The sequence below is a fragment of the Pogoniulus pusillus genome, chromosome 17, assembly GCF_015220805.1.
Source record: "Pogoniulus pusillus isolate bPogPus1 chromosome 17, bPogPus1.pri, whole genome shotgun sequence".
In the NCBI taxonomy this organism is placed as follows: domain Eukaryota; kingdom Metazoa; phylum Chordata; class Aves; order Piciformes; family Lybiidae; genus Pogoniulus; species Pogoniulus pusillus.
This window is the reverse complement of record NC_087280.1, coordinates 21,999,920-22,012,199: the sequence shown is the minus strand read 5'-3', so window position 1 is coordinate 22,012,199 and position 12,280 is coordinate 21,999,920. Positions and strand designations below refer to the sequence as shown.

Below are 12,280 nucleotides of genomic sequence, written 5' to 3'. Positions count from 1 at the left end.
CAACTTCCTCCTAACATCCAGCCTGTACTTCCCCCAGCACAACTTGAGGCTGTGTCTCCTTGTTCTAGAGAAGGCAGATGCAAGATGGTGACTGTCCCTGTGCTACAAGTGGCTCACAGAGAGAAAAGACCTTGCCCAAAATCTTTGTCTTTGCTTTAGATATCAGGTTTAGGTTGGTCCCAAACACCTGTTCTTAACAGAGAAGCATCCTGGTTGCTAAGGTTGGTCTCTTTTGTGTTGGTAATTACAAAGCTAATGCCTTAGGTAATTGAAATCCTTTTAGTTCCTTGTGTGTGGAAAGTTCCAAGCATTTCATCTGTGCAGGACTGGCAGAAAAGGCTACTCAGGCTGTTGGCTGCCCCCCAGCAGCCTCTAAAATAGCCTTTTTATTGCCCTGCAATATTTAAACTTCAGCAGCTAAAAGCTGTCAACGAGCTGCTAAGAAAATCTGAAGAATCTTATTGCTTGAGCTTTAATAAGTACTTTTTTTCCCCCCACTGTGGCACTTGCTCCAACTTGAAGCAGCCAAAAATAGAGCTGGCAACTCCAAAGTGTGCAAGTAACTTGTCCTAAAGCTCACTCCCATTTCCTCCAGCAGTGGTGCCTGGCAGCCACCCATTTCCACAGGCAAAACCACATCAGCAGGGGCATCTCTGCCCTTGGACACCTGGAGCCTTGCAGCAGTTCCTGGGAGCAGGCACATGCAGTTGCACTGAGGGAGGTAGTGGCATGTGGATGCTGCATGTGCCAGGGGCTGGCTGGGCTCCAGGAGAGCACGCTCGCTCTGCTGTGCTGGGGAGATGGCTCAGCAGCCAAAAGTGGGGCACTGAAGCCAGCCAAGGGCTTGCAGCCTTTGCAAATGCTATTCCCAGAGCTGGGAGAGGGAAGGAGGAGGAAACCACACCCCACCCAGGCTGTTCTCCTTCATTGTCTCTGGTTTGATGTCCAGCAGTGAAGCTTATCTCGGAGGAAAGGGTGGAGGTTCTCCAAGCAGCTGAGTCACTTTGGATTTTCTCACCATTGGGAAGATGCCATGGCCTTCTCACTGCTCTCTTACAGCTCTGACTGCTCCAGGTATTTCCTAAATTACTCATGGGAAAATCTGCAGGAGGACAGCTGAGGGGAAGCAAGGCTTCCAGGCAGGGCTTCCAGGCAGAGCTTCCAAGCAGGGCTTCCAGGCAGAGCTTCCAAGCAGGGCTTCCAAGCAGAGCTTCCAAGCAGGGCTTCCAGGCAGGCAGGGTCACCTGCCACCAGCTTTTCCCAGAAGGGCACAGCCAAGAATTCATTTTCCCAGTATACATCATAGAATGGTTTATGTTGGAAGGGACTTAAAGATCACCCAGTTCCAACCCCCCCTGCCATAGGCAAGGACACCTCTCACGAGAAGAGAAATGAAGTGAGAGAATACAGAGGTGCTTTCAGAAGGAAAAAGTCTGCAAGAAGAGGGTGGTAAGAGAGAACATTTTGAAAGGAGATAAAAAAGCTGTTGTCAATCATGCCACCACACAATCTGGCTAATTAATCAGCTATGTTAATTGGAGAGCCTATCACATGAGTAAGGGGAGAGGAGAGTGTGGGTGGGTCTCAAGTGGATGCCGGATGGAGAGCAGAGTGCTCTGCGAGCTGCTCAGCATCCAGCATCTTGCCACATGCCCTCAGTGGGATGGGGATGAAACAACAGGGGCATGACTGCCTGGGTGCCCCTGAGGTGATGATGACTGGCACAGGTGCCTTTGCTTTTCCTTTCTTTGCTGCTAGCTCCTGTTGGGAGGTTGTGGGGGGGGGTTGGGTGATCAGCTGCTGGCAGGCTGAGAGGCGTGACAAGATGGGACTTTCAGAGCCAGTTCTGCACTCATCCAGCACCAGCTGCCTTCTTCAGTCATCGGCAAGCCCACCAGGAGGATGCCAGGCCTTGAGCTGGCTTCTTGCCAACACCCAAACGTGTCACAAAACCTAGGTGGGTTTAGAAAGATGTTGTGCTGCACTAAGGAGAATTCTTCCTCCCCAGTGCAAAAGAGAGATGAGATCCACACAGTGATCACAGAATCATAGAATCAGTCAGGCTTGGAAGGGACCACAAGGATCAGCCAGTTCCAACCCCCTGCCATGGGCAGGGACACCTCACACTACATCAGGCTGGCCAGAGCTTCATCCAGCCTGGCCTTAAACACCTCCAGGCATGAGGCTTCCACCATCTCCCTCAGCAACCCTTTCAAGGCTCTCACCACTCTCATGCTGAACAACTTCTTCCTAACATGCACTCTGAATCTCCCCATTTCCAGCTTTGTTCCATTCCCCCCAGTCCTATCACTCCTTGACATCCTAAAAAGTCTCTCCCCAGCTTTTCTGCAGGCCCCCTTAAGATACTGAAAGGTCACAATAAGGTCACCTTGGAGCCTTCTCCTCTCCAGACTGAACTGCCCCAATTGCCTCAGTCTCTCCTAATAGCAGAGCAGCTCCAGCCCTCTGCTCATCCTCTTGGCCTTTCTCTGGACACCTTCCAGCACATCCATAGCCCTCTTGTAGCAGGGGCTCCAGAACTGGACTCAGTACTCCAGGTGGGATCTCACCAGTGTGGAGCAGAGAGGAAGGATGACTTCCAAAATGATGGCTGAACGAATGGAGCACTTTTCCCTGTGGTGGAAAGGTCAAGTGGGCAATGCACCCTCAGAATCACTATGTCCTTGGGTTTAGACTGTTTCCTAACACCAAAAATGTAGCATGAGTGTCTGTGCAGAGGCTGTGAGCTTCTTCCTTCTGTGGGTAAGCCTGTTTTCTCCTCCCACCTCTTTCTCAGGTCACTGAGACATCCAGCACAGGCTGTTGACATCCTCACAGTGTACCTGCAGCAAACCCAGGATCTATAAAGGGCCAAGAAACAGCAAAGTCAGTGAACAGATGTTGGCTGGGTGACCAGAAGTTGGTCTTGCTTTGAGAAACTTCACTCTGCCTAGCTTTAGAGAGAGAGGATGCCAGCCTAAATGCAGCATTGTCACTGATGTTGCTGTCACTGCTGATGAATTTGTTTTGGAGCTGTCTCAGCCACACAGCTCCTGAGAGGACACCTTTGCTTCTCCTCCAAGGAGATTCTTACATCTGCCTCGCTATCACATGCGTCTTTGCAGAGCTCATCCCCCACTGAAGCCTTGCAACCAGCAAATCCCACTCAGGTTTTGCATAATGCCAGACTAGCCCCACGTCCTCATCCAGGCTGCTGAACCTCAGGGTAGCTTCTCTGGACTCAGGTTCCTGATTTACAAACTGGCACTAATATTTCTTTCCCGAGATGCTTCAAATCCTCCCTTTTGTTTTGCTTTGTTTTGTTTGTTTGTTTGAGAGGTGCACTGAGGCCTTTAGATGGAAACTCACAGCTCAGCTACAATCTTTTTCTTTGAGTTATTATGTCATTCCCCCTGCAGAGGGACCTGGCCAGGCTGGATGGGTGGGCAGAGGCCAATGGGATGAGATTTAACAAGGCCAAGTGCAGGGTTCTGCACTTTGGCCACAACAACCCCAAGCAGCACTACAGGCTGGGGCCAGAGTGGCTGAGAGCAGCCAGGCAGAGAGGGAGCTGGGGGTGCTGGCAGAGAGGAGCTGCAGAGGAGGCAGCAGTGCCCAGGTGGGCAGCAGAGCCAATGGCATCCTGGGCTGGCTCAGGAGCAGTGTGGGCAGCAGGACAAGGGAGGTTCTTCTGCCCCTGTGCTCAGCACTGGTGAGGCTACACCTTGAGTGCTGTGTCCAGTTGTGGGCTCCTGAATTGCAGAGAGATGTTGAGGTGCTGGAAGGTGTTTGGAGAAGGGCAGCAAGGCTGGGGAGGGGCCTGGAGCACAGCCCTGTGAGGAGAGGCTGAGGGAGCTGGGGGTGTGCAGCCTGCAGCACAGGAGGCTTAGGGCAGAGCTCATTGCTGTCTACAACTCCCTGAAGGGAGGCTGTAGCCAGGTGGGGTTGGGCTCTTCTGCCAGGCAAGCAGCAACAGGTCAAGGGGACAGAGTCTCAAGCTGTGCCAGGGGAGGTCTAGGCCGGATGTGAGGAACAAGTTGTTGTCAGAGAGAGTGATTGGCATTGGAATGGGCTGCCCAGGCAGGTGGTGGAGTCTCTGTGCCTGGAGGTGTTGCAGCCAAGCCTGGCTGGGGCACTTAGTGCCATGGTCTGGTTGACTGGATAGGGCTGGGTGCTAGGTTGGACTGGCTGAGCTTGGAGCTCTCTTCCAACCTGCTTGATTCTATGATTCTATTTGATGTTGTGGTATTTGCAGTTCTTTGTGTGGTGAGATGCTTCCCTGGGCTCTGCCCAAGAGTGTCTCTGATAAAAGACATTTCCAGCAGTGCTTTATCTGACCTACTGAATTGTCATGGTTTATGTATAGGGAAGGGGAGGGAACTATTTTTCTGCTGCCTTTTCCCCTGGGCATCAAAGAGGGAAAGTGTTTATTTTTATAAATCTTTGCTAAGAATTAGTCTCAAGTCTTACTTAAGCCCTGGGTGGGGGTGTAGGGCATAGCAGGTTACTGCAATGTGGAATATTCTATGAGCAATTTACCCAAACCCAGGCTGTGGATTTAGTTCAGACTTAAACTGAGAATTTTGCTAGAGCAATGAAAACTGTCTTTAAAATTACCTTAGATTTGCAAGTCTGAAAAGGGTCTTTCAAGTCATCAAGTCAGGATGTGGTATTTCATAAAGCCATTCATCCATGCCTCAAATTCCATTAAATATACATCCAGTGAGAGGGATTTTTGGGGGGTTGATTAGTGGCTTTGCTATGCATGAAGTACACTCATGGGTTTTTAACCCTTTTTCCTGCCTGGTTTTCATCTGGGAGGTTTGCTGCTAATGGTGCCTGTTCAGAGAGGTTGTGGGATCTCCTCTGGAGAGTTTCCAAAGTTACCTGGAGGTGTTCTTGTGTGACCTACCCCAGGTGATCCTGCTCTGGCAGGGAGGGTTGGACTGGGTGAAGGAGCTGGAGCACTGCCTGATGAGGAGAAGCTGAGGGACCTGGAGCTGTTTGAAAGTTGACTGAGAGGGGATCCAATCAATGTTTATCAATATCTGAGTGCTGGGGGTCAAGAGGGAGGGGATAAACTCTTCTCAGTTGCACCCTGTGATAGGACAAGGGGTAATGGGTATAAGCTACAGCATGGGAAGTTCTACCTCAATGTGAGGAAGAACTTCTTTAAGGGTCATGGAGCACTGGAACATCCTCTCCAGACTGAACAGCCCCTACTCCCTCGGTCTCTCCTCATAGTAGAGCAGCTCCAGCCCTCTGCTCATCCTCGTGGCCCTTCTCTGGACACTTTCCAGCATATCCATATTCCTCTTGTAACAGTGGCTCCAGAACTGGATGCAGTACTCCAGGTGAGGTGTCACCAGTGCAGAGTAGAGGGGAAGGCTGTTCCACTGGAGGGTCCTAAGGGAGGTTGTGGAGTCTCCTTCTCTGGAGATTTTCAGCCTCTGTCTGGAAGAGTGACCTGAGATGGATTCTGTGGTCCTGCTCTGCCAAAGGGGTTGGACTGGGTGATCCATGAAGGTCCCTTCCAGCCCCTAACATCCTATGGTGCTGTGATCTTAGGTGGTCCATTCCAATCCTTAGTGCTCTGTGATTCTGTGAAGAGAGACAATTAGGTCCAAAACGACTCTTCCCCCTTGCACAGGTCTAGTTCCACACCATCCATGCACTCAGTGGAGCACACAGGTCTAGTTCTACACCATCCACAAGCTCAGTGGAGCACACAGGTCTAGTTCTACACCATCCATGTGCTCAGTGGAGCACACAGGTCTAGTTCTACACCATCCATGTGCTCAGTGGAGCACACAGGTCTAGTTCTACACCATCCACAAGCTCAGTGGAGCACACAGGTCTAGTTCTACACCATCCACAAGCTCAGTGGAGCACACAGGTCTAGTTCTACACCATCCACAAGCTCAGTGGAGCACACAGGTCTAGTTCTACACCATCCACAAGCTCAGTGGAGCACACAGGTCTAGTTCTACACCATCCACAAGCTCAGTGGAGCACACAGGTCTAGTTCTACACCATCCATGTGCTCAGTGGAGCACACAGGTCTAGTTCTACACCATCCATGTGCTCAGTGGAGCAGAAAGGTGCCTAACAAGGGAGGTGTACTCTCCTTCTAAGGTGAATCTCAACGAGAAGGGTTCTAGGTCAGGCTTGGTGATGCTGAGGGGCTTTGCCAAGCTGGAAGTTTGTGTGCTTCTGTGATTCTGCTGAGGTTTTTCAGAAAAGCAGCCCAAATTTCTGCTGAGGGTGGTGGTGGTGGTTGAAATCCTATGCAATCTGTAAGTGTGCATTTCCATGGTAACACGTAGGTAGGGAAGTAATCCTCAGTTCATCATCTTCCATGAAATTCCAGCAACTATTCCTAAACATTCACCCTCTTCTAATCCCTGAGCTGTTGCCATGGCAATGATCAGATAAGATCCCAGGCCTTTAGGCAGATGGGTCCATAAAGGATGCTAAATCTTGGCCCATTCAGATCTACAGAACTATTTAGTGTTTCTTCTTATTTAAAAGCAGTGTAGCTGGCAGTGGTTTTTAGTCTCTTTCTGATTGTTTCAAGGTTAATTAAATTAACTCCTCTTCACAAAAGGCTGCTTTTGCAGTCACTCCTGGGAATGAAAAGTGTCTGTGGTCCCAGATGTGTCACTCAGGTCTCTCTTCCTCTGCTTTGGGGAATGGCCTCAGGCTGAGGCTGGGAATGTTTTGATTGGACACTAGGAAAAAGTTTTTCACAGAGAGAGCGGTCAGGGAGTGGAATGAGCTGCCCAGGGAGGTGGTGCAGTCAGCCAGCCTGGATGTGTTTAAGGGTGGTTTGGCTGTGGTGCTTAGGGCTATGGTTTAAGGTGACTCTTGTAGAGGAGGGCTCTAGGCTGGACTTGGAGATCCTGAGGGGCTTTGCCAGCCTGCATGGTGCTGTGACTTTGCTCTGGCAGGGGGGCGTTGAACTCAATGATCTCTTTGGGTCCCTTCCAACCCCTGACATCCTGTGAGCCTGTGTGATTTGTACAGCAGCAGGCAGGACCTTCTGCAGCTCCTGTTCTTTGCTCCACTCTTCCTACTCCTCCCTCCACACATGCATAATTCAAATTCTCCCAGGCATTGTTTGCAGTGGAGGTTTTAGGGCTGTGCTTCAGATATCTTGCTCTGCAGAAGAGCTTATTTTTATTTACCCTTTACCAGAGCAAAGGACAGCATCCAGGAGATTACATCCAACACCCAGAGGATTGCTGCTTTCCAGTGCATTCAATTTTCAGTTCCAAAAGCCACCCAGGATGAGAGGTTTACATGTGCAGAGGCACCTCCTGAGCACTTTTCCACACGGGGCTTGGAGGCATGTAGATGATTGTTATTATGGGATTTAGATTCTGAGTCTTTAAGTTGAATGTTCCTCGAGTTTTATGTGTAGTCTGGAGAAGGGAAGGCTGAGTGGGGAGCTTATCCAAGTCTATAACTATCTGAGGGGTGGCTGTCAGGATGAAGGGGCCAGGCTCTTGTTGGCAGTGCCCAGTGACAGGGCAAGGAACAACAGGTACAAGCTGGAATGCACAGGAACACCTCAACACAAGGAGAAACTTCTTTACTGTGAGGGTGACAGAGCACTGGGGCAGGCTGCTCAGAGAGGTTGTGCCCTCTCCTTTCCCTGTGTGTTTCAGGGATGAGCAGGAGTAGCTGCAGCTCCCTCAAAGCCTCCAGCACCAGGAGAGGGAGGTATCATGTCTTGTAGAGTTCAGCTGGGAGAAGCAGTCTCTTTCCCCAGGATGTGGAAAGAGCTGAGCTGCAAATGCCACTGCTGCCCTCAGACTAACAGGCACTGCCCACCAAGGCAGTTGGTACTTCCACCATGCACTCAGTGTCAAACTTCTAGAATCAGCCAGGTTGGAAGAGAAGCTCTAAGCTCATCCAGCCCAACCTAGCACCCAGCCCTGGCCAATCAACCAGACCATGGCACTAAGTGCCCCAGCCAGGCTTGGCTTCAACACCTCCAGGGACGGCAACTCCACCACCTCCCTGGGCAGCCCATTCCACTGAAGCAGCAGTGATTTTGGCTTTTTGGGTTTTGCTCTTTCTGTCAGAGCTTGCTGCTGCTGAGAGCAATGAAGCAATCCCTGGAGATACAGTTCTAGTTACAACAGAAGCATACCTGTCTCACAGGTGCCCCTGCGTTGATGGCGAGGGCAGCTTCACCTCTCAACCTCCCTCCTACAGCAAGGCTTCATCCTGAGGCAGAAGTACCTACACTGGGGGGGAGGGGGAAGTCTCCCTCATCTGTTTCCCCATCCCTCATCTGTTTCCCCATCCCTCATCTGTTTCCCCACTCCTATAAGCAAAGGCCAGAGGAGCTCTGCAGGACATTTGTTCACTTGGAAACTTCCAGGCCCCTCAGTTTGAGGGATGCCTCTTATGGGGTCAAAGAAGCAAAAGGACTTCTTTATCAAAGGGTTTTTTGTGACTTATTTCCTAAATATGAGCTTTTTCAGTCAGCATTCAGAAGCTCATTAAAGAGCTGCTGATGCTCCTGAAGGCACAAAGGCTGCTTGGAAATACAGCAACAAATGGCATTAGCAGCAAGGTGATCACCAGCAGCCAGAGCCTTCAGCACCATCTCTCCTGTCTGAGCTCAGGGAGCAGCAGCTCCCCTGCTAGCTGCTGGGAATTGTTGGTTTTCCACATCTGAAAAAGAACTAAGTCTCTGTTTTTTTCCTACCATCAAAACACTTTTTGGGCTTGATAATGAAGAGCTCAAGGCATTACCTGTGTGCTTTAAAGCAGATGCACCTCTGTGTGTTTGCAGTCAAGTCCACCAGGAGCTGCCTATTTTCCAGCTGGGTCTGCAAGCTGAAAACTCTGGAACAAGTAGCTTACCACTTAAGCAGCTTCAAGGATTTAGGGTGGTTTAAATCACTTAAAGTGCTCCAGGCACCCAATCCTGCACCCACTGAAACCATTGCTGGTTTTGTTGGAGATGTGCAAGGGACCAGGATTTGGCACTAAAGGCTTAGAGAGCTGAAGTGGACAAAACCCTTACAGCCCTTTAAAGATGGCTAAAGCATTCCAAAGCCTTACACCCATTTACAGCCTTCAGAGGTTGGCTAGTGATGGAAACACCACTGGAGTATGCCTATGGCTGGCTCCTTACATCAAGCATCTCTTCCAGCTCCTGTAATTGCAGCAACTCATAGAATGGTTTGGGTTGGAAGGGACCTCAAAGATCATCCAGTTCCAACTCCCTTCCACAGACAGGGACAGCTCCCACTAGAACAGGTCACTCAAGGCCTCATCCAACCTTGCCTTGAACACCTCCAGGGAGGGAGCAGCCACAACCTCCCTGGGCAACCTGTGCCAGTGTCTCACCACCCTCACTGCAAACAACTTCTTCCTGACATCCAGTTTCAATCTCCCCTCTGCCACTTTTAACCCATTCCTCCTTGTCCTCTCATGACAAGACCTTGTCAATAGTCCCTCCCCAGCCCTCATGTAGGTCCCCCTTCAGTTTCTGGAAGGTCACTCCAAGGTCTCCTGGAAGCCTTCTCTTCTCCAGGCTGCACAGCCCCAACTCTCTCAGCCTGTGCTCACAGCAGAGCTGCTGCAGCCCTCTCAGCATCTTTGTGGCCTCTTATAGACTGGCTCCAACACTTCCATGTCCTGCTTGTGCTGGGGGCTCCAGAACTGCCCCCAGGACTGCAGGTGGGGTCTGAGGAGAGCAGAGCCAAGGGGCAGAATCCCCTCCCTTGCCCTGCTGCCCACACTGCTCTTGCTGCAGCCCACCACAGGGTTGTGTCTGGGCTGCACTCACACTGCAGGCTCCTGTGGAGCTTTTCCTCACCCCAGACCCCCAGGTCCTGTTCCTCAGGGCTGCTCTCAGCCATTCCCCACCCAGCCTGGAGTTGTGCTTGGGATTGTGCTGACCCAGGTGCAGGACCTTACACTTGGCCTTGTTGAATATCATGAGGTTGGCCTGGACACACCTCTCCAGCCTGTCCAGGTCTCTCTGGATGGATCCCTGTCCTCTGGCAAGTCAACTGTGCCACACAGCTCAGTGCCATCTGCAAACTTGCTCATCTCTCTGTTAATTTTGTACTGTCCCAATCCTGCTCATAACATGGCCAACAGCAGGACTGGACTACTGAACTCAGAGACACAAAGAGAGATGAGGAGCCTTGAACTTTTCTAGAAGGTACAGATTCCCTTTCTGGCAGTTTGGCTGATGCTAAGCAGGCAGGAGCAGAACTGGGCCTCATGATGGTGCTCCAAGTGGTTCCTCCTTTTGGGTTTTGCATAAGGACTCTTCTTCAGTCATTTTGATACATGACAGTAAAGGTCTGCCATTTCCTAAGGTCCTCTCTTCCTTCCACATACCTCCTGGATTATTTAAAGCTGTATTTAATACTGATCATTCCCTTCTCATCTGAGTACCAGCATGAACATTGGCTTTTAAATTGCTAATTAAAAGTCCCAGACATCTTTATTATTTCTTTTTTTTTTTTCCTGCAGGTGAGACCTCAGACATGTTTCCTTTTTCTTCCAGAAGAACAACCTATGGCATATCTTGAGGGGAGTTTTGTTCTCCAGAGATCCAAACTTCTACTTGTGCACAGGATGCTTTTCAGGTAGGATTCCAACTATAGTAGACAGGCAGCAGCGTGCTCAGGGACCTCAGGCAATGTTGGTATGGCCTTGTAGGCAGAGGGAAATTGTCACCTACTGAAGACACATCAGGCTGAGGGGCTTAGAATCAGAATTTGGAAGGTGGTGAATCAGCAGGGAAATAGCTTTAGTTCCAGGAAGCAGCTGTGAACCTTGCTGGGATGGCAACCTCAGGACTGCGCTCAGTCTGTGCAAGGTCCCAGCCCAGCTCAGTCTGTGCAAGGTCCCAGCTTTTCTTCTTGAGCACCTTAGCCTCAGCAGGATCCCAAGAAGTCTTCTTGCTCTACTGCAGGCAGAAGTCTCACACCAGCTGAGCCATGGAGGAGATAACATGGGATAACTTGGGATCATTATAGAATCATAGAATCAGGCAGGGTTGGAAGGGACCACAAGGATCAGCCAGTTCCAACCCCCTGCCATGCCCAGGGACACCCTACCCTAGAGCAGGCTGCACACAGCCTCATCCAGCCTGGCCTTAAACACCTCCAGCCATGGGGCCTCAACCACCTCCCTGGGCAACCCATTCTAGCCTCTCACCACTCTCATGCTGAACAACTTCCTCCTCACTTCCACTCTGACTCTCCCCATCTCCAGCTTTGCTCCATTCCCCCCAGTCCTGTCACTCCCTGATAGCATAAAAAGTTCCTCCCCAGCTTTTTTGTTGGCCCCTTCAGATCCTGGAAGGCCACAAGAAGGTCACCTGGGAGCCTCCTCTTCTGCAGGCTGAGCAGCCCCAACTCTTTCAGTCTGTTCTCACAGCAGAGCTGCTGCAGCCCTCTGAGCATCTTCCTGTATATCAGCACTGTGATGGTTTGGGGGTTACCCCGCCCCCCCACACTTTTGAATTTGCCCCAGCTAACTCAGACGGACCCTGGGAATATAGATGAAGCAATTTATTTACAGCTAGCAGAATTTACAAGCAGCTATTTACAATATATACAGTTATATACAATTATATACAGAAATATACAAAAGGATAAACAATATAAAAGCACAACTCCCCTCCCAGAAACCTGAGTCCCCAGGAGGGGCTCTCAAACCACCCCAACACCTCCCCCCGGCCCTCTCAACCTTACCCCAGTTCTCAGGAAGAAAAGAGGTGCAGCCAAGAGGTTAGGGAGCAAGGTTAGTAGGAGCAGGGTTAATGAGATGTGACCAGGTCTAAGGCAAAAGCAAGAGTGAAGAAACAAAATGGAGAAAAAGTCTTTCTTCTTCCCAGAGTTCTCAGCGTAACTGTGAGAGAAGTTGACACCATGTTTTTAATTCTACTGCCCGTTATCTAGTTCTGTTACCAAAACATTCTCACTTGCTTCAAACTAACACACAGCACATACATCACCAAGGGACTTTCAGCAGTGCTCCAAAACCATGGCATCCAAAGGATGTTTCCTCTGTTTTCCTCCCACAGCCTATCCCTATGGATAATAAAAGAGGGAAACCCAAAGTTCCTAAGAGAAGTTTAGCCATCCACAATCTAATATGGCTAAGAGTTAATTCCTGAATGTCCCTTTTTGTACAAGACCTAAATGGATCTGGTGTTGTGGATGACACCAGGGAGGCAATCAAGTTTTAACAAAGCTCCTTGCTTCTGTGGCCTTCTGCTGAGCTCTTCCTCATT

General features: G+C 50.3%; 1 long non-coding RNA gene across 1 annotated transcript in view; it reads left to right on the top strand.

The window, feature by feature from the left end:
- Nucleotides 1-10,619, top strand: part of LOC135182726 (uncharacterized) — a 93,286-nt gene extending 82,667 nt beyond the window's left edge. Inside the window, exon 5 of the long non-coding RNA XR_010305295.1 lies at nt 10,510-10,619. This is a non-coding gene — a long non-coding RNA (uncharacterized LOC135182726). The remainder of the gene's footprint in view (nt 1-10,509) is intronic.
- Nucleotides 10,620-12,280: the final 1,661 nt, after the last annotated feature.